The sequence below is a fragment of the Vicia villosa genome, unplaced genomic scaffold (genome assembly GCF_029867415.1).
Source record: "Vicia villosa cultivar HV-30 ecotype Madison, WI unplaced genomic scaffold, Vvil1.0 ctg.002687F_1_1, whole genome shotgun sequence".
Classification (NCBI taxonomy): Eukaryota; Viridiplantae; Streptophyta; class Magnoliopsida; order Fabales; family Fabaceae; genus Vicia; species Vicia villosa.
Window position 1 is genome coordinate 1 of NW_026706005.1, and position 26422 is coordinate 26422.

Sequence of the window (26422 nt, forward strand, 5' to 3'; positions counted from 1 at the left end):
TTAGACCGGAAACTAACTCATCTCTAGTAAGTTCAGAAAATACCTCTTCAGAATCTGATTCTGATGTAGATTCTGATCCGTCATCTTCTGTCGCCATCAGCGCACAGTTGGCCTGCTCATCTTCTGAATCATCTTCTGACTCATCCCAGGTTGCCATAAGACCTTTCTTCTTATGAAACTTTTTCTTGGGACTTTCCTTCTGAAGATTTGGACATTCATTCTTGTAGTGTCCAGGCTCATTGCATTCATAGCACATGACCTTCTTCTTGTCAAATCTTCTTTCATCAGAAGATTCTCCACGTTCAAATTTCCTTGAACTTCTGAAGCCTCTGAACTTCCTTTGCTTGGTCTTCCAGAGTTGGTTTAGCCTTCTGGAAATCATGGACAGTTCATCTTCTTCTTCAGATTCTGATTCTTCAGGATCTTCTTCTCTAGCCTGAAAAGCGTTAGTGCATTTCTTGATATTAGATTTTAATGCAATAGACTTACCTTTCTTTTGAGGCTCATTTGCGTCCAGCTCAATCTCATGGCTTCTCAAGGCACTGATAAGCTCTTCCAGAGAAACTTCATTCAGATTCTTCGCAATCTTGAATGCAGTCACCATCGGACCCCATCTTCTGGGTAGGCTTCTGATGATCTTCTTTACATGATCAGCCTTGGTGTATCCTTTGTCAAGAACTCTCAATCCAGCAGTCAGAGTTTGAAATCTCGAAAACATCTTTTCAATGTCTTCATCATCCTCCATCTTGAAGGCTTCATACTTCTGGATTAAGGCAAGAGCTTTTGTCTCCTTGACTTGAGCATTTCCTTCATGAGTCATTTTCAAGGACTCATATATGTCATAGGCCGTTTCCCTGTTAGATATCTTCTCATACTCAGCATGAGAGATAGCATTCAGCAAAACAGTTCTACATTTATGATGATTCCTGAAAAGCTTCTTTTGGTCATCATTCATTTCTTGCCTTGACAGCTTCACGCCTCTGGCATTTACTGGATGTTTGTAACCATCCATCAGAAGATCCCATAGATCACCATCTAGACCCAGAAAGTAACTCTCCAGTTTATCTTTCCAGTATTCAAAGTTTTCACCATCAAATACCGGCGGTCTAGTATAACCATTGTTACCGTTGTATTGCTCAGCAGAGCCAGATGTAGATGCAGGTGTAGGTATAGTCCTTTCACTTTCATCAACCATCTTTTAAATGAAGCGTTTTTCTCTTCCTGAATCTTTTCTAAACACGGTTAAGTGCTTGCACCTTAGAACCGGCGCTCTGATGCCAATTGAAGGATAGAAAAACACTTAGAAAGGGGGGGATTGAATAAGTGTGACTTAAAAACTTGAGCGATAAAGATAAAATGCACAATTATTTTTATCCTGGTTCGCTGTTAACGAAGCTACTCCAGTCCACCCCCGCAGAGATGATTTACCTCAACTGAGGATTTAATCCACTAATCGCACGGATTACAATGGTTTTCCACTTAGCCGCAACTAAGTCTTCCAGAGTCTTCTGATCACAACCTGATCACTCCAGGAACAACTGCTTAGTTCACTCCTAAGACTTTTCTAGAGTCTACTGATCAACACGATCACTCTAGGCTTAGTTCACTCCTAAGACTTTCTGCTCAGCCAACTGCCAAGACTTCCTGCTCAGCCAACTGCCAAGACTTCCTGCTCAGCCAACTGCTAAGACTTCCTGCTCAGCCAACTGCTAAGACTTCCTAGAGTATACTGATCAACTGATCACTCTAGTTCCTTACAACTTAATGTAATCTATTCAAGAGTTTACAAATGCTTCTTAAAAGCGATAATCACAACTGTGATATTTCTCTTACAATTTAAGCTTAATCTCACTAAGATATTACAACAGCAATGTAGTGAGCTTTGATGAAGATGAAGATTCTGAGTTTTGATTTGAACAGAGTTTCAGCAAGTTTGATATGAGTTGTTTTGGTGCGAAAATCGTTAACCTTGCTTCTCATCAGAACTTCATATTTATAGGTGTTGAGAAGATGACCGTTGAATGCATTTAATGCTTTGCGTGTTCCGTACAGCTTTGCATTTAATGTTATACGCTTTTGTCAACTACCTCGAGCCTTGTTCACGCTGTGTCTACTGACGTAGCCTTTAGTAGCTTTAACGTTCCTTTTGTCAGTCAGCGTAGTCTGCCACGTGTACTTCCTTCTGATCTGATGTTTGTGTATACGACGTTTGAATATCATCAGAGTCAAACAGCTTGGTGCACAGCATCTTCTGATCTTCTGACCTTGAAGTGCTTCTGAGCGTGATACCATCTTCTGATCTTCAGTGCTTCTGATCTCATGTTCTTCTGATGCTTCCATAGACCCATGTTCTGATTCTGCTTCGACCATCTTCTGATGTCTTGCCAGACCATGTTCTGATGTTGCATGCTGAACCATTTGAGACACATCTTCTTGAGCGCTGACTTATGCGTACTCTTTATATATATTTCCTGAAAGGGAAATTGCATTGGATTAGAGTACCATATTATCTTAAGCAAAATTCATATTATTGTTATCATCAAAACTAAGATAATTGATAAGAACAAATCTTGTTCTAACAGTACGGTGGTATATCTCTTCATACCTTCAGTGGAACGTTGGTATGTGTTATCGTCAGTGGTACGGCGGTATATCTCTTTCATCGTCAGTGGTACGTCGATGAATTATCTCTTTTTATATCATCAGTGGTACGGTGGTATATCTCTTCATACCTTCAGTGGAACGTTGGTATGTGCTATCGTCAGTGGTACGGAGGTATATCTCTTTCATCGTTAGTGGTACGTCGATGAATTAACTCTTTTTATATCATCAGTGGTACGGTGGTATATCTCTTCATACCTTCAGTGGAACGTTGGTATGTGTTATCGTCAGTGGTACGGCGGTATATCTCTTTCATCGTCAGTGGTACGTCGATGAATTATCTCTTTTTATATCATCAGTGGTACGGTGGTATATCTCTTCATACCTTCAGTGGAACGTTGGTATGTGTTATCGTCAGTGGTACGGCGGTATATCTCTTTCATCGTCAGTGATACGTCGATGAATTATCTCTTTTTATATCATCAGTGGTACGGTGGTGTATCTCTTCATACCTTCAGTGGAACGTTGGTAATTGTTATCGTCAGTGGTACGGCGATACATCTCTTTCATTATCAGTGGTACATCGATGAATTATCTCTTTTTATATCATCAGTGGTACGTTGGTATATCTCTTCATACCTTTAGTGGAACATGGGTATGTGTTATCGTCAATGGTACGGCGGTACATCTCTTCATATCATCAGTGGTATGATGGTGTGTTTTCTGTTAACGGAAGATTGGCATTCTGATTCTGGATGCATACTTTCTCATCCCCAGTGAAAGAGGATACCCCATTTTCTCACCTCCAGCGAAAGGTTATGCTTTAACCTCTCTGGTGCGAAATGTTTTCCCCAGAGAAGTTTCTTTTCCCACCAAAGTTTCGTCTCTCCAACAAAGTCTTGCCTTCCCCAGTGGAGTTATGCCAGCACGACATTTGTTTTCCCCAGTGGAGTTCCTTTTTTCTCCCCGGTGTCGCCGTGTTTTATCCTCATCATATGCATTCATTAAACATTGCATAGCATCTTAGGTTCAAAAATTGTGTTTTATATATTTAAGTCTCTTCGATTTCGTCAAAACGAAGATTTCCAATCATCGTATCTCCAAATCGAAGAAACTTAAATAGGGGCATCTGTCATACCCCAATTTTTGACCCTAAGATCCTATATCATTCATATCCCAATCATTAATCAAGAGCTTCATTTGGAAGTTTTGTTTGTGGTGTTGCACTCACCTCATCAATAAGAGGGGCCATCAAGCACCAATGATTGTTTATCTTGTATGCATATTATACTAACCCAAATACCAAAAATATTGCTTTGTTTCTTTGTAGGCTTTTGTTTTGTAGGTACTAAACCAAGACATCCATAAGCAAGGCATTTTCCACATTTTGGATTGATGAAATCGATTTCCCTACTGGGTAAATCGATTTCCCTGCAGCAATTTTCAACAAAATCACATTCTGGACAGCATGAAATCGATTTCCCTCCTGGGTAAATTGATTTCCCTAGTGTATTTTGCGCCAAATTCTCTTCTGGAACAGAGTGAAATCGATTTCACTCCTGGGGAAATCGATTTCCTTGGGGCGAAATTCAAAAAAAAGTAGAGAGGGAAGCTTGACATCATTTTGGCACCTTTTTCTTTGATCATTTTTGTTATTTTACCAATTTTCCACCTCATCAAAATTAATTCCTTTCATTGTACCATTTAAATACCATTTTACCATTTAAATACCATTTAAACACCAATTAAACATAAGCTAATTACCAAATGCAAAAAGACCAAACTACCACTACTCTTGCTCCAATTCTATAAATAGAGGTCTCTACTCTCTCATTTCTCAAGTTTTGAGAGCCAACAAACCCCTTGCAATTTCTCTCCTCATCCTTACCAAATTCACCAAAGCTCTTTTTCTTTCATAAAGTTTGTGAGTCACATCTTGAACCTCACAAACTTTGAGCTAAACCACCATCCATTTCACTCTTTTTTCTTCAATTGTTGAGAGATCAAGATTTGTGTTGGTGATTCTTGAAGTAGATCTAAGTTTTGTTCAAGATTTGGTAATTTTCTTCATCCTTATTCATCCATCATAATGTGATTCTTTTGTGCTTGTATGTGATGCATCTTTGATGCTATATTGGTCCTATTTGATGGTGAATTGATGGAAAATTCGTGCTCCAATGGATATATGATCATAAGGTATTTGTATGTTTGCTCAAGTTGAGTTTTATGCCATCTAATGCTGTTTTTTTTAAAACTGCACAGAGGAAATCGATTTCCTCCCTAGGGAAATCGATTTCCACTCTGTTTCTGCGCTTGATTTGAAAACCTGCACTGAGGAAATCGATTTCCTCTCTAGGCAAATCGATTTCCCCTAGGACAGAATGTGTTTTTTTGCCTTTTTTATGCTTGTTTTGGCTTCCTACTTCCTCCACTTCATTAGTATCATTGGATCTAGGATGTTGATAGGTTTGAAAGAACCAAATCCATAATATTAGATGAATGATATTAATGATAGTGTGAGTTGATTATCTTTTGTGTATTTTATTTTTCTTCCTCTACTTCATTAATATCATTGGATCTAGGATGTTGATAGGTTTGAAAGGACCAAATCCATAATATTAGATGAATGATATTAATGATAGTGTGAGTTGATTTTACTTTATGCATTTTATCTTCTTCTTCTCATTTTTTCTTTTGATCAATGAAAGTCTTAACACCTTGAGAATTCTTATGGATTCTTGGTAAAGACTAGATCGTTACCTATTTTCTTTTCGTGCGGTATTGCTTTCGGAGAATGATCTACATATCATTTCTCTCGCATGCATTAGCACATAAAGTTTTGACCGGCCTCGTTGTAGGGTGATTTCTACATAAATCACTTGGCGATCTGCTTAACATAGCGCAATATTTCGTGTCCCGAATCAAAAAAAAGATCAAATATGGAAGAGAATTGTATGCGGTTGATTTAAGACTTATGGAGGTTTATCGTGTAGTCGCTATGATTTTATCAAGCTTCTGATAAAGTTCCAATGAATTTAAATCCGAGAACATCCTTCACTCACCATCGATCTTCATTACTAACTTTGATAACATACTTGACAAGTTTCAAGATGGTTATCTTTAACATCTAACAATTGACTTTAATTTCCGCAATTTATTATACCGCTCTTTATATTTCTCGCTTTATTGCTTTATTTTATCATTTCATCATATTTACATTCCGCTATTTTTCCTTTGTCCATTTGGACATTTATATTTCCGCTATTTTCTCTTTGTCCATTTGGACGCTATGTTTATGTTTCCGCTATTTTCTTTTTGTCCACTTGGACCATACTTTACTTTTATGCTAAAACACTAATAAATAACGAAAATCTAAAAAACACTTAAGGCTCTCTTTTGGACTATTGGTTACTATCCCTAGCATTTTGGAGATTCGGACTCATGGACATAGTACCTCTGGACCCTTATGATATTGTTACTCTGCTGTTTTTCTGTCTGTCTGGCATTGGATTGTTGTCTGTTTGTACGTGCAGGTATTTCCTTGAAAGCCCTTGATGGTTAATTCCAAGGCATTGATATAAGGACTTTACCCGAAAACAGCCGTTACTCTGCCTGATTTTCGTCAGAATTTTAATGTGCTTAATGCAAAGTGGTGCTAAGATAATAAATTCGTCTGGAATCCCAAGTGATAATGTTGGTTTATTATTGATATTCCAAAGGATGGGAAATCTACCTTGACTCATAATGTCAAGTGTTGGCTTCTTCTTCGGTTAGACCGTTCTTTCCTTAGCTTTTATTTTATGTATTAGGATAGCCTCTTCATCTCCTCCCCTTCTTTAATTTTCAAAATCTTCTCCCTTTTTCCAAAATATTCTTATGTTTGCAATCTTTTTTATAAAACCTTTTCTTTTAAAATATCTTTTGCCCTTAGTGGCTTTTCTTCAAGAGTTTAGACACTATTAATCGTCGAAACGAGTGGTTATACCCCACGATTTTGAAATTGATTGATATAATGAGATCTTTTCGGCGTGAGAGAGCTAGTGGCATACTCGTTGATTTTATCCGAGTTGGAGCCCTTCTTTCATTTGCAATGCAAAGAACTCATTTATTCTCATGCTCAAGATCAATGGCTGAGTATTTCTCTCCGACGATGATAAAGTGTTTATTCGTTTTTAAAACATTTTCCCCTTTTAAGCGGAAATACATTAGCTCTGACTTCTCCATTGCACCGAGGAGGTATGTAGGCACAAAGATCAACGCTTTGCCGAGCTTATTTTAAAAATAAAACAAACCTGTTTTTTAGCACACACGACACAGATTTTCAAAAAGGTTCCTGTGGAGTACCACAGATATGAGGGGTGCTTAAAACCTTCCCCTTGTATAAACAACACTCGTACCTAAGATCTCTTCTTTTTGTTTTAAAAACAAACTTTGGGTTTATTCGTTCTTTTCCCTTTTCCTTTGGAAACAATAAAGCGCGGTGGCGACTTTCACGGAAATATTGAGTCGAGTCAATTCCATGGCTTTGATCTCAGATTTTCCCCGCTAGAGTTTTGTTCACTTATGCTGCTTGCTTCGTTGTTCTTTTGGGAAGGTTCGACTAACACCTTTCATCTCCCTTGTGGGATGATGACTCCCACTCTTTTCGACGTGGCTGCCATCACAGGGCTTTCGCCCTTGGGTGAAATCTTTGACCCAACTCTCCCAACGGAGATGAACTTCAACTTCACCAATGCTACTATCACCAAATATATGCAGGATCACTATGATAAGTCCACGGATGAAGTTTCTGACGAAGAACATGTTGCTTTCCTCACTTACTGGCTTTCGTATTACTTGTTTTGTCCAGGGTCGGTTCAGATAGCTAAAGCTTATATACCCCTGGCTATCCAGATCCATGAAGGTCGAAAGGTTTCCTTGGGTAAGCTTTTACTTGCTTATCTTTATCATAGTTTGGGTATAGCGTCTCTAAGAATCAAACGCCTTCATGAAACCCCAAAGCAGCTTTCTCTGTCAGGACCTTACTGGCTTTTACAACATTGGTTGAATGCCACTTTCGAGTCACATATTGGTTATACTGTTTCTAGGTCAATTCTAGAGGTCATGTATGACCGGAGGGTCGAAGGCATCAAACTTGCCTTTCAAACTCCTCAAGATGAGTCTAATAGGCCCAACCTTCTCAAATATGTGAAAGTGTTTTCTGAATGTAAAACATTCATAGCTTCCATGGCTCCTTTCTCAAATCGGTGCTTTGGGCCAACTTGGTTTAAATCCATTTTCCCTGGAAATACTCCAACCCTTCGAGCTCAATTGAATGCCATTTGGGCTGCTTTCCTGACTCCAACACTCCTTTCTCATCGCATTGAGTCGACTGGTAAGTGTTATGGGTTCGTGGGTTATCAACCAAATCTGGTCTCTCGACAATTTGGTTTGAGTCAAATGCTACCCAAAAGCCTGTACACCCACGATGCTGACATCTATTACTCTGGTCGACCGTTCACAGCTCGCAATCATCTCGACTGTTTAAAATTGCACAATAAACAATCTTTGGAACACCCCACCTTTACTTTCCAGAACTCTTACTTCACCACTAAAGAATTTAGTGAGTGGTGAAGGATAGAAAAACACTTAGAAAGGGGGGGATTGAATAAGTGTGACTTTAAATCTTGGACGATAAAAATAAATTGCACAGTTATTTTTATCCTGGTTCGCTGTTAACGAAGCTACTCCAGTCCACCCCCGCAGAGATGATTTACCTCAACCTGAGGATTTAATCCACTAATCGCACGGATTACAATGGTTTTCCACTTAGTCCACGACTAAGTCTTCTAGAGTATTCTGATCACAACTTGATCACTCCAGGAACAACTGCTTAGTTCACTCCTAAGACTTTTCTAGAGTCTACTGATCAACCTGATCACTCTAGTTACAAACTGCTCAGCCAACTGCTAAGACTTCCTAGAGTATACTGATCACACGATCACTCTAGTTCCTTACAACTTAATGTAATCTATTCAAGAGTTTACAAATGCTTCTTAAAAGCTATAATCACAAACTGTGATATTTCTCTTAACGTTTAAGCTTAATCTCACTAAGATATTACAACAGCAATGTAGTGAGCTTTGATGAAGATGAAGATTCTGAGTTTTGATTGAATAGCGTTTCAGCAAGTTTGATATAAGTTGTTTTTGTGCAGAATCGTTAACCTTGCTTCTCATCAGAACTTCATATTTATAGGTGTTGAGAAGATGATCGTTGAGTGCATTTAATGCTTTGCGTGTTCCGTACAGCATTGCATTTAATGTTATACGCTTTTGTCAACTACCTCGAGCCTTGTTCACGCTGTGTCTACTGACGTTGCCTTTAGTAGCTTTAACGTTCCTTTTGTCAGTCAGCGTAGTCTGCCACCTGTACTTCCTTCTGATCTGATGTTTGTGAATACGACGTTTGAATATCATCAGAGTCAAAACAGCTTGGTGCATAGCATCTTCTGATCTTCTGATCGTGAAGTGCTTCTGTTGCGCGATACCATCTTCTGATCTTCAGTGCTTCTGATCTCATGTTCTTCTGATGCTTCCATAGACCCATGTTCTGATTCTGCTTCGACCATCTTCTGATGTCTTGCCAGACCATGTTCTGATGTTGCATGCTGAACCATTTGAGACACAACTTCTGAGCGCTGAATTATGCGTACTCTTTATATATTTCCTGAAAGGGAAATTGCATTGGATTAGAGTACCATATTATCTTAAGCAAAATTCATATTATTGTTATCATCAAAACTAAGATAATTGATAAGAACAAATCTTGTTCTAACAATCTCCCCCTTTTTGATGATGACAAAAACATATATAAATGATATGAATTTGCGATCAGAAAGAGTAGACGGCAAAAGACAAATTACACAGCTATAGCATAAGCATATGAATATGTCTCCCCCTGAGATTAACAATCTCCCCCTGAGATAAATAATCTCCCCCTGAAATAAATACTCGAAGAACTTTGATAAAAGACTTCCCTGATTATTTCGGTAGAGACGATCATATAAGCTTCTGCCTTCAGAGAATTCATAGCTTCTGACTTCTGCTTCCATTGGACAGCTTCAGAACTTGAATTTCTTTAGATCCTTAGAACACTCACAGCTTCTGATTTCTGCTTCCATCGTGGACAGCTTCAGAACTTGAATTTCTTTGATCTTCAGAACATTCACAGCTTCTGACTTCTGCTTCCATTCAGGACAGCTTCAGAACTTGAATTTCTTTGATCTTCAGAACATTCACAGCTTCTGATTTCTGCTTCCATTCAGGACAGCTTCAGAACTTGAGTTTTCTGGATCTTTTAGAACATTCACATCTTCTGATTTCTGCTTCCCTCGGATAGCTTCAGAACTTTGAATGTCTACCAATCATCACTTCATGCTAGATTTGTATCAGAACATTGTTGAATGTACCAGAGCATCATCAGAGCATCTCTACATCCTGAAATGTTACAGAACAAAAACTAAACGACAAAAGTCAGCATGAACGAGTTAGAACATAAAATGTATGTTTGAACACATTATATGTATCAGAGCCATATAGGCTGAAATAATGTATCAGAGCAAATAATGTATCAGAGCCATAACATTATATGTATCAGAGCAAATAGAATTTTGTCAGAACAGGATAGACAATGATATTCAAATTCTATTATCAGTGCTTCTGATTCATTCTTCTTTCTTGCTTCTGATCTCTGAAGCTTGACAGCACTCAGCTTGCTTCAGTTTCCAAGAGCTTATTCCTTTTACAGAATAACGCTTCTTATGGTTTTGCTTCTAGTGTTTGCTTCTGAAGATTCACTTCTCTGTACCTGCAAAACACTTAAACCATATAGAACTTGCAGTTCTTGTTAGTGAATGTGTGGGAGCCTTTACCCAGCAACTGATAGATTTAATCAAATCATTTATCATTTATCTTCTCCCCCTTTTTGTCATAACATCAAAAAGAATATTTAAAAAGATTTAGATGCATAAAACGACAAAAGAAAACATTTACTGGAATGTAAAACACAAAGAAACTTTTCATTGATAATCAAAAGATATTACAAAAGGTTCCTATGTTTAACAAGATGAGAAACATTCCTAGCAAATACAAAGTAGAATTTCCAAAGAGGAAATCACTACAAAAATTAAAAACAGAACCCTAGCTAGACACGCTCTGTGTCAACCCATCAAGAATCCCGGAGGACTTCTTGTCTTCCAGACTGAAACCTCCACTGTAGGAGAGATCCCAGAACCAAGGAGGAAGTGAGGGACAGTTCACAGACAGAGAGCTAATGTTGCAAACGGGGGTTTCCCTCAACATAGACGTTGAGCCTATCTTCCCACAACTCAAGAAAGTCTTCTGTCTTTGGATGAAAGTCGATAACAACATCAAAGAAGGATCTGACTTGAGAGGTATTAGAAGAGCCATCCCGAGATGCACAGAGATCTGTCGCCTTTGAGTCATGGTGCTTCAACAGGCTTAGGGTGAACGCTAGGTTTTGAGAGAAGAAATGAAAAACGAGAGAGAGAGAGAGAGAAAAAAAACTTTAAGAGGAAAACAAAGAGATAGGAAACCAAAAACCATTTTGAAGAGTATTTAAAAGGAAATAAAATGAAACGAATGATGAAAAGCATTTAATGTTACGTGACGTGAGGAGAGATAATAAAGACAGATGAGGTGACTAGCACAGTTACCTATGGTCGGTGTCCCTTCAACTGCACGCACGTTTATCCACGAATAGTAACGTCAGGTTTACCATCCCGAGATAAAACGTAACAGCTGTTTTGCTTTAAAAGAGGTTCTGAATCAACTTAGACAATGAAACGTTAGTAATAACCGAATCATAATTTCTAAAAGATTTCAATCAGAACTTCTGATATAAAAAATAATCCATTTTCATTTCAGAAGATACTCATACATGAGAACTTCTCATCTTCTCATTCTGGGCATAAATCCATACTGATGTTCTTCAGAATGAACTTAAACCTATCTTCAGCCAGGGGTTTTGTAAAGATATCAGCCCATTGATGGTCTGTATCAACAAAGTTTAAAGAAATAACACCCTTCTGAACATAGTCCCTTATGAAATGATGTTTAATCTCAATATGTTTAGCTTTTGAATGAAGAATAGGATTCTTAGATAAACATATAGCAGAAGTATTATCACAGAATATAGGAATGTTACTCTCAAATATCTGATAATCTTCTAACTGACTCTTCATCCAGAGCATCTGTGTACTACAACCAGCAGCAGCGACATATTCTGCTTCTGTTGTTGATAGAGCAATAGTTGCTTGCTTCTTGCTGTACCAGGAGATCAAATGACTTCCAAGAAATTGGCAACTTCCTGAAGTACTTTTTCTTTCAATTCTGTCTCCAGCATAATCAGCATCACAGAATCCTACTAAGTTGTATTCTTTAGATTTTCTGTAAACTAAACCAACATTAGTAGTACCTTTCAGATACCTTAGAATTCTCTTAACAGCAGTTAAATGAGATTCTCTAGGATCCGATTGGAATCTAGCACACAAACAAACACTGAACAGAATGTCAGGTCTAGAAGCAGTCAAATATAGAAGAGATCCAATCATACCTCTGTATAACTTCTGATCTACCTTCTTACTTACCTCATCCTTACCTAGGATGCATGTTGGATGCATAGGAGTTTTGGCTTCTTTGCAGTCCAGAAGATTAAACTTCTTCAGAAGTTCCTTCACATACTTGGTTTGGTGAACATATGTTCCTTCTGATGTTTGATTTATTTGTATTCCAAGGAAATACTTGAGTTCTCCCATCATGCTCATTTCAAACTCAGCCTGCATAGACTTAGCAAACTCCTTTCCAAGTGTAGCATTAGATGTTCCAAAAATAATATCATCTACATATATTTGACAGATTAAAATATCCTTTTCAAAGGTTTTACAAAAGAGAGTAGTGTCCACTTTTCCTCTAGTGAAACCATTATCCAGAAGGAAAGAACTTAAGCGTTCATACCAAGCTCTGGGAGCCTGTTTCAATCCATATAATGATTTCTTAAGTTTAAAAACATGATTAGGAGACATAGAGTCTTCAAAACCAGGAGGTTGATGGACATAAACTTCTTCATCTATATAACCGTTTAAGAAGGCACTCTTGACATCCATCTGATAAAGAGTGATGTTATGTTGAGTGGCAAATGAAATTAATAGACGAATAGATTCTAACCTGGCCACTGGTGCAAAGGTTTCTGTATAATCAATCCCTTCTTGCTGACTATAACCCTGAGCCACCAGTCTGGCTTTGTTCCTTACCACTTCACCTTTCTCACTGAGCTTGTTTCTGAAGACCCATTTTGTGCCTATTATATTGAATCCATCTGGTCCAGGAACAAGATCCCAAACATCATTCCTTGTAAACTGATTCAGTTCTTCTTGCATAGCAATTATCCAGTCTGGATCTTCTAGAGCATGATCAACAGAAGTTGGCTCGATCAAAGATACAAGACCTAATTGACAGTCTGCATTGTTCTTAAGGAATGCTCTTGTTCTGATTGGATCATCCTTCTTTCCAAGAATGACATCTTCTGAATGACCAGAGATGAGTCTGGATGATCTTCTGACAGATGGTTCTTCAGAAATGCTTAGATCCTCCAGAGAAGCTGATACTTGATCTTCAGATTCTTTGCTTCTGAGAAGCTCTGCTTCTGATGCGTTGCTTCTTGGCTCAACAACTTCTGATATATCAATATCACAATCTGCAAAATTATCAAACTGCTTTGGTTTTTCAGAACCAAGCTTATCATCAAACCTGATATTGATTGATTCTTCTACAATCAATGTTTCAGTATTGTATACTCTGTAGCCTTTTGAGCGTTCAGAATATCCAAGAAGGAAACATTTCTGTGCTTTGGAATCAAACTTACCAAGATAATCTTTAGTGTTCAGAATAAAACATACACATCCAAAAGGATGGAAATATGAAATGTTGGGCTTTCTATTCTTCCACAATTCATAGGGAGTCTTATTTAGAATAGGTCTGATAGAGATTCTATTCTGAATATAGCATGCAGTGTTTATTGCTTCTGCCCAGAAATGCTTAGCCATATTGGTTTCATTGATCATGGTTCTGGCCATTTCTTGCAGAGTCCTATTCTTTCGTTCTACAACCCCATTTTGCTGTGGAGTTCTAGGACAAGAGAAATCATGGGCAATACCATTTTCCTTGAAGAATTCTTCAAAGGATCTGTTCTCAAATTCACCACCATGATCACTTCTGACCTTTATGATTTTACACTCTTTTTCAGATTGAATCTGAATGCAGAAATCAAAGAACACTGAATGAGACTCATCCTTGTGTTTCAAGAATTTTACCCACGTCCAGCGGCTATAATCATCTACGATGACTAATCCATATTTCTTCCCTCTGACAGATGCTGTTTTGACTGGGCCAAACAGATCAATGTGCAAGAGTTCTAATGGCCTTGAGGTAGAAACAACATTCTTAGACTTGAATGCAGGTTTGGAGAACTTGCCCTTCTGACATGCTTCACAAAGAGCATCTGATTTGAATTTCAGATTAGGGAGTCCTCTGACAAGATTCAGTTTGTTAATCTGAGAGATCTTTCTCAAACTAGCATGACCTAATCTCCTGTGCCAGACCCACTGCTCTTCAGAAACAGACATAAGACAAGTCACCTTCTGACTCATAAGATCTTGCAGATCTGTCTTATAAATGTTATTCTTCCTCTTGCCTGTAAATAGGATTGAGCCATCCTTCTGATTTACAGCCTTGCAAGACTCTTGATTAAAGATTATATCATAACCATTGTCACTTAATTGACTGATAGATAAGAGGTTATGAGTTAATCCTTCTACAAGAAGTACATTAGAAATGGAAGGAGAGTTACCAGACTTTATAGTTCCAGAGCCAATTATCTTGCCCTTCTGATCTCCTCCGAACTTGACTTCTCCTCCAGACTTAAGCACCAGGTCTTGGAACATAGACCTTCTTCCTGTCATGTGTCGCGAGCATCCAGAGTCCAGGTACCATGACATGTTGTGCTTTGTCCTTCTTGCAGCCAAGGATATCTGCAATAGGAATAATCTTATCCTTAGGTACCCACATTTTCTTGGGTCCTTTCTTGTTAGATTTTCTCAAGTTCTGATTGAACTTGGGTTTAACATTGTAAGCAATAGGAGGAACAGCATGATAATTTTTAATATGAGTTTCATGATATTTCATAGGTTGTGTCACATGCTTCTTGGTGTGTGTTATGTGAAAACTTTGTGCATGTGAAGTGTGCCTAATATCATGAGAGTGGCCATACTTGAACTGATCATACAATGGCTTGTATGTGAGTTTCATTTCATCAACAGGTTCAAGTTTGTATGGGGTTTCACCCTCATAACCAATGCCAACTCTTTTGTTTCCAGATACGGCATATATCATAGAAGCTAGCTGACTTCTGCCAATACTTCTAGATAAGAACTTCCTGAAACTTAAATCATATTCTTTCAGAATATGGTTTAGACTGGGAGTGGATTTTTCTGAATTAGAAGGAGATCCAACATCATTGGATAATTTTAAAAGTTTATCTTTCAATTCAGAATTTTCCAATTCAAGCCTCTTTGTTTCAAATTCAAATAGCTTTTTCAGCTTTTTGTATTTAATACAAATCTGAGACTTGGATTCCAGAAGTTCAGTTAATCCGGAAACTAACTCATCTCTAGTAAGTTCAGAAAATACCTCTTCAGAATCTGATTCTGATGTAGATTCTGATCCGTCATCTTCTGTCGCCATCAGCGCACAGTTAGCCTGCTCATCTTCTGAATCATCTTCTGACTCATCCCAGGTTGCCATAAGACCTTTCTTCTTATGAAACTTTTTCTTGGGACTTTCCTTCTGAAGATTTGGACATTCATTCTTGTAGTGTCCAGGCTCATTGCATTCATAGCACATGACCTTCTTCTTGTCAAATCTTCTGTCATCAGAAGATTCTCCACGTTCAAATTTCTTTGAACTTCTGAAGCCTCTGAACTTCCTTTGCTTGCTCTTCCAGAGTTGATTTACCCTTCTGGAAATCATGGACAGTTCATCTTCTTCTTCAGATTCTGATTCTTCAGGATCTTCTTCTCTAGCCTGAAAAGCGTTAGTGCATTTCTTGATATTTGATTTTAATGCAATAGACTTACCTTTCTTTTGAGGCTCATTTGCGTCCAGCTCTATTTCATGACTTCTCAAGGCACTGATAAGCTCTTCCAGAGAAACTTCATTCAGATTCTTTGCAATCTTGAATGCAGTCACCATAGGACCCCATCTTCTGGGTAAGCTTCTGATGATCTTCTTCACATGATCAGCCTTGGTGTATCCTTTGTCAAGAACTCTCAATCCAGCAGTAAGAGTTTGAAATCTTGAAAACATCTTTTCAATGTCTTCATCATCCTCCATCTTGAAGGCTTCATACTTCTGGATTAGAGCAAGAGCTTTTGTCTCCTTGACTTGAGCGTTTCCTTCATGAGTCATTTTCAAGGACTCATATATGTCATAGGCCGTTTCCCTGTTAGATATCTTCTCATACTCAGCATGAGAGATAGCATTCAGCAAAACAGTTCTGCATTTATGATGATTCCTGAAAAGCTTTTTCTGATCATCATCCATTTCTTGCCTTGTCAGCTTTACGCCTCTGGCATTTACAGGATGTTTGTAACCATCCATCAGAAGATCCCATAGATCACCATCTAGACCCAGAAAGTAACTTTCCAGTTTATCTTTCCAGTATTCAAAGTTTTCACCATCAAATACCGGCGGTCTAGTATAACCATTGTTACCGTTGTATTGCTCAGCAGAGCCAGATGTAGATGCAGGTGTAGGTGTAGACTTTTCACTTTCATCAACCATCTTTTACTGAAGCGTTTTTCTCTTCCTGAATCTTTTCTAAACACGGTTAAGTGCTTGCACCTTAGAACCGGCGCTCTGATACCAATTGAAGGATAGAAAAACACTTAGAAAGGGGGGGATTGAATAAGTGTGACTTTAAATCTTGGACGATAAAAATAAATTGCACAGTTATTTTTATCCTGGTTCGCTGTTAACGAAGCTACTCCAGTCCACCCCCGCAGAGATGATTTACCTCAACCTGAGGATTTAATCCACTAATCGCACGGATTACAATGGTTTTCCACTTAGTCCACGACTAAGTCTTCTAGAGTATTCTGATCACAACTTGATCACTCCAGGAACAACTGCTTAGTTCACTCCTAAGACTTTTCTAGAGTCTACTGATCAACCTGATCACTCTAGTTACAAACTGCTCAGCCAACTGCTAAGACTTCCTAGAGTATACTGATCACACGATCACTCTAGTTCCTTACAACTTAATGTAATCTATTCAAGAGTTTACAAATGCTTCTTAAAAGCTATAATCACAAACTGTGATATTTCTCTTAACGTTTAAGCTTAATCTCACTAAGATATTACAACAGCAATGTAGTGAGCTTTGATGAAGATGAAGATTCTGAGTTTTGATTGAATAGCGTTTCAGCAAGTTTGATATAAGTTGTTTTTGTGCAGAATCGTTAACCTTGCTTCTCATCAGAACTTCATATTTATAGGTGTTGAGAAGATGACCGTTGAGTGCATTTAATGCTTTGCGTGTTCCGTACAGCATTGCATTTAATGTTATACGCTTTTGTCAACTACCTCGAGCCTTGTTCACGCTGTGTCTACTGACGTTGCCTTTAGTAGCTTTAACGTTCCTTTTGTCAGTCAGCGTAGTCTGCCACCTGTACTTCCTTCTGATCTGATGTTTGTGAATACGAAGTTTGAATATCATCAGAGTCAAAACAGCTTGGTGCATAGCATCTTCTGATCTTCTGATCGTGAAGTGCTTCTGTTGCGTGATACCATCTTCTGATCTTCAGTGCTTCTGATCTCATGTTCTTCTGATGCTTCCATAGACCCATGTTCTGATTCTGCTTCGACCATCTTCTGATGTCTTGCCAGACCATGTTCTGATGTTGCATGCTGAACCATTTGAGACACAACTTCTGAGCGCTGAATTATGCGTACTCTTTATATATTTCCTGAAAGGGAAATTGCATTGGATTAGAGTACCATATTATCTTAAGCAAAATTCATATTATTGTTATCATCAAAACTAAGATAATTGATTAGAACAAATCTTGTTCTAACAAGTGGTGGTCTGAGTATTATCAACTGTATGATGGAGATTCTTTTGTCAAAAAATTGAACACTGCGTTCGACTTGCTGGAGGATCAACTCACTATAAGTAAGCATTTTCATATCCAACTTTATTTACTTATTACAATCTGTAATGTTCTAAGTTCGATTTTAGATCTTTTAGGGCCTGATCCTACCAACCAAGTCGAAGTCCCTGCTCCTAAACCAAGTCGAAAACGTCCCAGTACGTCGAACACTACTACAACTAGGAGAAACAAAGCTGTAAGAAAGGTACTACTTTAACCTTCATCTTTTATCAATACTCATTCATTAATTGTTTATTCTCTCTTTAGTTGGTAGTTCCTGAGGATTCAGATGAAACTACATCTCCACCAAATCAGGAAAGTGAAATTTTCTCACGACCTCCTCTTCCGACTCCGGCAAAGAAACGAAAGATTGTTAAAAACATCCCTAAAGTTGTTGTCCAATCACAAACAATTCCAACCACAATCCCTTCTTCGTCTCAAATTCCTCTTGAGGTATAACTTAGCATAATCTTCTAGTGTACTTCTTTTAACAGATTATTTTCTAACACTTTTCTTCTAAACAGAATGCATCAACTGTCGACCACACTCAAGAGAAGATCGTCGAGGCTGCTGAAAAGATTACTGAGGCTGCTCCTGACTCTAACCTTTTCAGCCCTCAAAGGACTGACGCTTTTGGAAGCACCACTGATTCAGCTAATACTCCAGGTCGAAGCCGAACTGACCCACAAGACAATCCCATCGTCGACCAAGCTCAACCTGCAATTGGAAATGTTGAAACTGCTAACCACACTTCTCATCCAGAGCACATATCCATTTCTCAGTCCAAACAATATTTTACTGTTGATGACACTAACTCCAACAGTTCTCTTAGTCAGGAGGAAATTCTGAACTTGAAGAAAACAAATCCTATAGAGGCTCTCTTTCGACTTCAAAAACTGAGGCCAAGTTCTCTTAATATCCCTGTTCAGTCAACTAATCCTGATGATGAGATCGACACCTCCCTTGTCGATGCTATTTGCCAACTTCGAGCTCACCTGAATGAACCTGAATTTCTTACTGTCCTTGAGAGCTCTGAACATCTTGGTGGAGAAATTCGCAAGTTACTGGATTTACTCATTAAAGCTTCTCTCCCAGAAGTTGTTGCTCAATTCTTTTTTGATTTTGAAGCATATTTCGACCAACTCTGGAGGGACCTCATCACCAAGAAAAACATTGATTGTCAAGCAAAGAACAAAGAGCTCGAGATGGAAAGGGAGTGGGATTTTAGTGCAGCCTCGACTAAAAAGGTTGAAGAGTTTGAGGAAAAAGTTTTAAAATTTTCTGACAAGGAAGGTAAAATCAACAACAAAATTGCTGATTATAAGGCCCAGATTGATGCTCTCAACAAGAAAATTCAAGATCTTGAACAAGAGAAAATCACTTTGGCTCAAACTGAGAAGATTCCTTCGCCTGAAACTGTCAATCAAGAGATTTTGAAGGGTCTTGGTCATGGTGAAAACGCTCTTAAACTGGAAGATAGCATTCGACAACTTAGACAAGGCTTGTCTCGACTTGACTCTAAGATTGACTTTGAGTCGGCCAAGTTAGCCTATTTTAGAAATAACTTTCCCTCTTTGTAATTTTATTTCCGTCTGACTGTCCCCGTGCTTTGTAATGAACATTTTGTAATGACTGGCCAAGTTTTTAGCCAATTTAATATAATATTTTGGTTTTATTCTGTTATACGAATTTCTTGAAGTATAGGTTTATATTTTTTTCAAATATTTACCATTAATCCTCAAGATTCGACCATCTGAATTCAATTCTTCAATTTCATATGCGTTGTTTGAAAACACTTGCAAAATTTTAAACGGTCCTTCCCAACTTGGGGACCATTTACCCAATAATTTATTCCTTTGATCCATGGGTAAAATAACCTTCCACACGTAATCATTCACCATGAATGTTTTCTCTTTTACTTTTTTGTTATAAGCTTTCGCCACCTTTTGCTTCTGTCTAATCAATCTATCCAACGCTATTAATCGTTCTTCGTCTAACTCTACTAATTCATCTAACATCATACTCCAGTATTCATCTGTCGAAAGATCGCTTTGTCGTTGAATTCTAGCCGACTGTAGATGAATTTCTGCAGGCAACACAGCATCATGCCCAAAAGTCAAACGAAATGGGGTAGTATTTATTGCTTCCTTTGGTGACGTTCGACAGGCCCAAAGGATTTGGTCGAGCGTTTGATGCCAGTTTCTTGGCTTTTTCCCTACATGCTTTTTTATCAAGTTTATATTAACTTTATTAGCTGCTTCGACTTGACCATTAGCTTGAGCATAATAAGGAGTTGATGTTAACAGCTTAAATCCTGTCTCTGCTGCAAAAGCTTGCATCTTTCGACCAATAAGCACTGATCCCTGATCAGTGGTAATAGTTTCTGGAATCCCATGTCTGTAAATAATATGTTTTTGTATGAAACTAATCACTGCTTCTTGGTCAGCATTAATTAGTGGAATTGCTTCTATCCATTTAGTAAAATAATATATTCCTACTAAAATGAATCTCTGTTGTTTAGAAGATGTAGGTTTAATTTCTCCTATTAATTCTAGAGCCCATCCTCTAAAAGGCCAGGGTTTGACAATAGCATGCAACTCACTAGCTGGAACATGTTGAATACCTGAAAACTTCTGGCATTCTTGACACCCTCTTGCGTATTCAATACAATATTTTAACATTTTCGGCCAATATAAACCTTGTCTAAACAATAACCACTTCATTTTATAGCCTGACTGATGAGCTCCACAGGCACCACTATGGACCTCTGATACAGCCAAATATGCTTCGGCTTCACTTAAGCATTTCAACAATACACCTTCAGCCGTTTTCTTGTACAGTTCATTTCCCAATATCACATAGTTTAAAGCTCTGTATTTAATCTTTCGATCAGTTCCTCCGACTGGATTATTTAAGTGCTGGACTAATGGGTTTCTCCAATCAAAAACTGCCATATTGGCGATAGCAAAAATTTCCAAGGCAGCAAAATTTTCACTTTTAATTTCACCTTTAATTTTGTCTTCTACCCCCCCCCCAAGTTTTGGTGTCGACAATTGTCATATCTTATCCAACACTTCATTAGTTTCCTTCTCTTTGACTTCGACCATGTCTTCTAACTTCCGTTTGGAAACTCTATATCCTGAAGCAATTTGTGCCAATTCATTGGCAACATAGTTATCAGATCTTGGTACATGCAAGATCTCAACATATTCAAATTTCTCCAACAAGCGTACCACTATTGCATAATAAACTATCAAATTTTCTTTGATGCATTTATATTCTTTCTTAATTTGTCGAATCACAAGCTCAGAATCACCTCGGATTTCAACTCGCGTTGCCCCCAAGTCTATTAGAGCTTTTAAACCAGTTATCAAAGCTTCGTATTCGACTTTGTTATTGGAACATACACCATTCATTCTATAGTGGAACTTAGTTGGAAGTCCTTGAGGAGAAATAATCAAGACTCCAATTCCTTATCCATTTTTATGGCTGGAACCATCAAAAAACAATTTCCAATTAGGTTGATCGACCAGATTTTCTGATAATTCAACTAGTCCATGTTCGACTATAAAATCGGCCACGATTTGTCCTTTTCATAGCTTTTAAAGGAACATATGTTAAGGAAAATTAAGTTAGCGCTAAGGCCCATTTACCGATTCGACTATGCAAAATTGGTTTAGATAACATATGTTTAATAACATCATAATGAGATGACACATACACAGGCTTTATATATTGCTTAAGTTTATTACATGAGAAGTACAAACATAAACATAATTTTTCAATATCATTGTACCTAGTTTCAGCATCTACTAAGGTTCGACTTAGATAATATATAGCTCTTTCGACGCCATTATCATCCTCTTGGGCTAACATACTCCCAATTGTCGAACCAGATGCAGCTATATACAACTTCATACTCTTTGTCCTATTGGGGGGTAACAAAATAGGAGGCTTAGTTAAATATACTTTTATTTGGTCGAACGCCTGTTGATGTTCTTGCTCCCATTTGAACTGATCTTGATTCTTGAGCTTGACAAGTGGTGAAAATATCTTCGTTTTACCACTTAGATTTGAGATAAATCTCCTCAAGAAATTAATCTTCCCCAATAATGACTGGAGTTGTTTCTTTGTTTCTGGCGCCTTCAGCTCCAAGATTGCTTTCGTCTTGTTCTGATTTATTTCAATACCTTTCTTGTGAACTACGAAACCTAGGAAATCCCCTGCATGTACACCAAAAGCACATTTTAAAGGATTCATTTTTAATCCATATTTCCTCATTCTTTCAAAGGACTGTCGAAGATGGTCTAAATGACCATTCTCAGAATCAGATTTTATTACAATATCATCAATATAAACCTGCATAAATTTGTCAATAAAATCATGAAACATGGAATTCATAGCTCGTTGGTACGTAGCTCCAGCATTTTTTAAACCAAAAGGCATCACTACCCATTCATAAGTACCTAGAGCACCTGGGCATCGAAACGCCGTCTTAGGCACATCTTCGTCAGCTATAAAAATTTGGTTATAGCCTGAATATCCATCTAATAAGCTAAGGTATTCAAAACCTGCTGTAGAATCGACCAACATCTCAGCCACAGGCATATGATATTCATCCTTAGGGGTTGCACTATTTAAATCTCTGAAATCTATGCATATACGAAGGCTACCATTTTTCTTTATTATAGGCACTATATTAGCTAACCATTCGACGTACCTCGCAGTTTGAATAAACTTGCTTTTCAGCAACCTTTCAATTTCCACCTTGATTTTTTCCATCACCTCTGGTGCAAATCTTCTAGGAAGCTGCTTGATAGGTTTCTTTCCTGAGTTCAAAGGTAGTCGATGTTCTACCACACTTCGACTTAAACCAGGCATTTCATTGTAATCCCAAGCAAAACAATCTTTATATTCTTTCAAAAGTCGAATCAACTTGATTTTTAAATCACTTGTAAGTTTCGTACTAACATACGTAGGTCTTTTAGTAATTCCGTCCCCCAAGTCAATCTCTTCAAGAGGATCTTGAGCTTGCATTCTTTTTACTGATCCCAAAGGATCCATCTCGAAGCCCAAGGGTTCGTCATCGTATATCCCATCAAGTCTTTCGATTTGGTGATCGACTTCTAGATTGTTTTCACTTTTTACAATCATGGCCTCAATAGCCATATTTTCTTCCAGTTCGGCTTCTAAAGCCGTTTTTATCTTATTCTCGGCCAAGTAAGCCGTTATTCGAGCCAGATATTCTGACTCAGTGGTCATCATCTTTGACTGTTGTCCCCTGCTCTAGAGGATTTTCATGATTCAATGGTTCATTGGGATCTTCTCTATTCCAAATAAAACCATAATTTGGGTCTAAGTTCAGATACTTAGACACACTTTCATCAGAAGAATACACCTCTTCCGCTTTGTAGCAAGGAGCTACATTTGCTAGATGTTGGTCGAAATGCTTGCGACCATTCTCAGTTTTGTAGTAACTTTGATCAGCCTCGACATTTTCAACTATCCCATCTGGCCTCCAAATAGCCACACGCTGATGCAAAGTAGAGGGAACTGCCCCTATGCCATGTATCCATTCTCGACCCAGGAGTAGTTTGAAATTGGCTTGAGATGCAATCACCATAAAGATGGTTGGCCTGATAGTCGAACCTACAGCCAATTTTACCTGAATTACTCCAAGTATTCCACTGGTCTTACCTTCATAATTAGACAACACCATGTTATGGGGCCTTAAATCTTTGTCAGATTTTCCCACTTTCTGAAGTGAAGAATAGGGCATTAAATTCACAGCAGCTCCACCATCAACAAACACTTTGTTTATTGGAACACCATCCACCTTTGCCCTTATGAATAAAGGCTTCAAATGATACATCATTCCTCGACCTGGCTTCTCAAACACAGCCCTCTGATCTTCTACTACTCCTTTTCCCATTACATAATAGCAAACGGGTGTTTCTTCCACCTTTTCGTCTGGCAGAAAATCATCTTCATTTTCAGACACCTCAGATATTCTGTCGAACTCTGCTCGAAGCACAAATACAATTCCATAGTCAATTAACAACTCATCTGATTCTATGTCAAAGTTATCATCAACCTCTTCATCTGACAGTGGGGAATATTCAGCTTCTTTTCCTGTATTGAGAGTCGGAGTATCATCATCGACTAACTCTTTGATGAGTTTCTTTCCCAGGATCATTCCTGCAGCCAGTCTCTCATTTGCCACTTTGGCCTGTTCCTCAGTCAACTTCCTCTGAAAAGGTTTAGGTTGATAATGAGAAAAACCTGCCTACATCATCTTCGAGCTTTCCTGCCCATTCTTATGGCTTCTCTGATAACGCCTCCACTGAGTTCGAGTCATAGGATTCTTTCCTTTGTAATTTGGAGATATGTAATCTTTCCTTTTAGATCCACTATCAGTCCAAGAGCCTTCAGCTTTTGCTCCAACACCTTGGATATGCCATTCTGGACGTTTGCCTCCTCTGAAGTTAACAGGTTTCACCCACTTATCTTCAGGAACATCCGACTTAGGACGAAAAGTCTTTGGCTTTTCGAATAGCTTCCTGTAATTTCCAGCCCTTCGACCGTTGCTTTCTCCTGTATACATGAACTGAAGATTCTTACCTCGACGAGGGTCGAACCTCACTTTGTTTGCAGCGTCGACATTGAACACATCATCACACCTTGGACATAACCCAACTTGAGAGTTGTTGTTGTGGCATCTCTCAAGGAATTTTAGAAGGCTCTCTTTTGCTTCAGGATACACCATGCTCAAGACTTTGCCATCAGTAGCACCGTCTTTCTTTTCGCCGAAACCATCAGTAGTATCGACCATCATCACATCAGCAAGTTCAGTATAGTGGGCTTCTTCGACTTGTAAGGGATCAGAATCAACTTGCATTGATGACTTTGGTTTTTCTCCAAACTGTAGCCTTCCTTCTTTCAAAGCTTTTTGCACCAAATCCCTGAAAAGGACACATTGAGAAGTCTTATGACCCAAGAAATTATGAAATTTACAAAAATCCTCTTTTTTTCTTTTGTTCAAGAGGAGGATTTTTAAGTCCTGGGGGTACTATGATTTGCCCATCAGTTACCAACAAATCAAATATCTCATCACATTTTGTTATATCAAACGAATATGTTTTATTAGAAAATTTCTCATTTTTACTTTCGATCGGATTTTTATCTTTTGAAGGCTTAAGTAATTTACAGATATAAGGTGGTCCTGGCTTCAATTCAGCCACATTAACCTCTCCTTCCTCGTATTCACTATCACTATCGGAGTCGAACTCATTGGTAGTAACATAAGCTATCTTTTCTTTTTTATGATATTTGCTAACTCTGGCTTTCTCAGCTTTTAGCCTTTCGACTTGGCGCACCCTGTCTGCCAATTTTGCCATATCCCTTAGATGTTGGGTATCTAATTTCTTCCTTATGGAATAATCTAACCCACCTGCAGCCATTTCGACTAACTCATGCTCAGGGATTTGGGTGAAACATCTGGCTTTCAATAACCTAAAACGGTTTAGATAATCATCGACCGCTTCTGTACCCTTTCGCTTGACTCCGGCTAATTCTTTCAAACTGATTTTCGACTGTCCCATATAAAACTGCTCATGGAACAATCGTTCTAACTGGTACCATGAAAACAAAGATTGTGGAGGTAAGGTCGTAAACCAAGTAAAGTCATTTTTTGTTAAAGAACTTGGGAAATATTTCATTTTTAAATTCTCATTGTTTGCTAATTCTCCAGCCTCTGTCTGGAACCTAGCATTATGTTCGACTGTCAATTCGCCAGTTTCACCAGCAAATTTGGTGAATTTTGGAATTTTCCATCCCCTAGGCAATTCTGTTTTCCTTACATATTCTGATAGTGGGGAAACAAAATTAGGTCTATGTAACCCCACATTTATTCCATTCTGAACTAAGATCTGTTCGACCACATTTGAGATATTATTGTGTCCAACATTGGCATCTTGCTGGATATTTCTAAGAACCTGATCAGCATCCTGATGCCATTGTACTACTCTAGGGATCTCTTGTTCAATTTGGTCCCCATGTCTCGGAGTTTCGACTACTCTTACATTCGACCCCTGGGAAGTCGGAAGGTTTGGCTGTGGGGGCGCCCCAAAGAAATCTGCTATTCTGGCCATTTGTCTAGCCAATATCTCATAACTTTGGTTCGTATTGTTTATCATGGGAGTAAAGACAGTTCCCATTTGTTGAGTAAGGGCATTCACCATTTCATGGTTGCTTTCGTCTATCTGTTGTCGGGTTGACAACAGTGACGTAGTACTTAGAGATGGCAATGTCTGGTTAATGTAACCTATGCCCATAGGTCGACCCCCTGGATTTGATGTGCTTGTTGCCATCATATTGTCGGAATATAATGAAGGATTCGTGTGCAAACCTTGCATCATTGAAGTGGGCATTCCAAACTGAGGGTTAAAACCTGGTGGAGGTATCATTCCTTGAAACGGCAGTCGTAATGGATTAAACGGTGACCGTACATTCATTGGTGATGATACCAATGTTGCTGTTGTCGATCCACCAGTACTT